The sequence below is a fragment of the Notechis scutatus genome, chromosome 2, assembly GCF_049901735.1.
Source record: "Notechis scutatus isolate UNSWTSFEM ecotype Mainland chromosome 2, rNotScu1.2, whole genome shotgun sequence".
Lineage (NCBI taxonomy): Eukaryota > Metazoa > Chordata > Lepidosauria > Squamata > Elapidae > Notechis > Notechis scutatus.
The window spans coordinates 6,894,522-6,896,849 of NC_142010.1; positions in this window are offsets into that span (position 1 = coordinate 6,894,522).

Sequence of the window (2,328 nt, forward strand, 5' to 3'; positions counted from 1 at the left end):
CAGTCATGTCATTCCCTTTTGTGACCTGCTGAGTGGCAAAGTCAATGGGGAAACCACATTCACTTAACAACAGTGTTACTCAGGAGGGGGCTGCTGGGGGTTCGCAGGGGTTCGGGAGAGCCCGTAGCTAAGATTCTGTGCAGTTCAGAGAACCCCCAAATCCCACTCCTTGCTGGCCCTGCCCACCCTGCCCCTCCCCTCCCCGGAGTCCCCATGTAGCTTGTTTTAGATGCAGGTAAGTGCAGGGCATGTGCGGAGGCTTGGGGAGGGCGAAAAATGGGCCTCCTGGAAGATTGGGAAAGCCGGAAATGGGCCCGTTTCTGGCTTCCAGAGAGCCTCGAGAGACTGACGAGGTCATTTTTGCCCTCCCGGAGGCTCGAGGAAAGCCTCCGGAGCCTGGGGAGAGCAAAAATGCCCCTCCCACCGTGGTACAGGAGGCTGACTAGGCCACATCCACCATAGCTATGCCCACCCAGCAACTGGGCAGAAAATCTGTTGCTATTAATTTTGAAGCCCACCGCTGGTTTTACTAATTTAATAACTGCAATGATTCGCTTAACAAATGTGGCAAGAAAAATCGTAAAATGGGGCAAGGCTGACTTAACACATTTCTCACTTAACATTTCTCACTTAACAACATAACTTTTGGACTGAGTTATGGTTGTAGGTTCAAGACAATGTGTAACTGAGGACTGGAAAAGAGCGGATGTTGTTCCCATCCTCAAAAAAGATATATCCAGGAATTTATAGACAAATCTGCCTGACATTAATACCTGGTAACATCTTGGAAAACATATCCAGGCAATCAATCTGTGAACACCTAGAAGCAAACAAAGCTATAACCAGTAACCAACATGGGTTGATCAAAAACAAATCATGCTAAACTAACATTTCATTCTTTGACAAAGTGACTAAATTAGTGGACCAGCTGAAAGGCTGTGGACATAGTATACTTAGTTTTCAGTAAAGCATTTGATCACAACCTTCGGTAAAGCACTAGATCACAACCTAGTTCTTGGCAAGCTAGAGAAATGTGGGATAGCCAGCCACCACAAAATGGGTTTCTAACTGGCTGACAAATTATACTCAACGTGTCGTCCTCAATGGAACTACACCCACATGGAGGGAAGTAAACAGAGGGGTACCCCAGATTGCATTTTAGGCTCAGTACTGCTCAAAATCTTTATAAGCGGTTTAGATGAGGGAATAGAAGGTGAACTCATCAAATTTGCAGATGGCACTCAGCTGGAAGGAATTTCCAGAAGATAAGGTCAAGATCCAAAAAGACTTGAAGAGTGGGCCCTATCTAACAAAATGATATTCAACACAGGTAAAAATAAAGTTTTACACTTAGATAAGAAAAAACAATGACATAGGTACAAACTAGGTTAGTGATGGCTAATCTTTTTGTTGATGCATCCCAAAAGCGCACGTGCGCATGCCCGAAACCATAATGCAATGCGTGTATGATCCCCCTGAATGCCCCTGAGAAGGCACATGCAATCCCATGCACTCCCCCTGCTCCCTGTGCATGTGCACATGCCCCCGCGCATCCCATTTTGGGCCTTGTAGGTCTCCCTGCAGCCTCCTTGGAGGAAAAATTGGACTGCGGGGGGCTGCCCTGCCCCCTGTCTATGCGCAGCAGAGACCCAAAATCAGCTGGCCAGTGGGAAGTATGCACGCATGTAATGTGGAGCTGAGCTGGGGCGATGGCTCATGTCCCCAGAGAGAGGGCTCTGTGTGCCACCTGTGGCACGTGTTGCCATAGGTTTGCCAGCATGGAACTAAGTGAAACCTGGCTTAATGCCAGTAACTGTGAAGTGGACAATCACTTAAAAATGAGCCAATGGAATAATTTAACACGTTTGCTGAGGAGCCAGTCCTTAAGCACCCTGATCCCGAACAACCATTTGCGGTCTAGGCAGATGCCAGTGATGTGGCCTGCTGCCAGCCAATGACAGCAGTGTTCCTATTGCCATCCAATGACAAAGGCCAGCTACAACCCTGTCCTTACACTTCCAAGAATCTCACCGATAATGAGAAATGGTGGGTAGTGTAGGAGAAAGAAGCTTATGCGGTCCGATGGGCCCTCCTCACCTGGCAACACTTCCAAGAGGGGAGTGAAATACTGTTTGAGGTTTGACTGAGCACAAAACCTAGATGCACTAAAAACTCCCCCAAAACTCTCTCCCAAGTTAGCTGGGCACAGTACTTCAAATGGTTTAACTTTGAATTAAAAATATACCAACTCGCTGATTCCTTATCCAGAAAACCACAGTTCAATAGCTGTCACAAGGAGATCCATCCCACCCCCGGCCAGTGACCCAA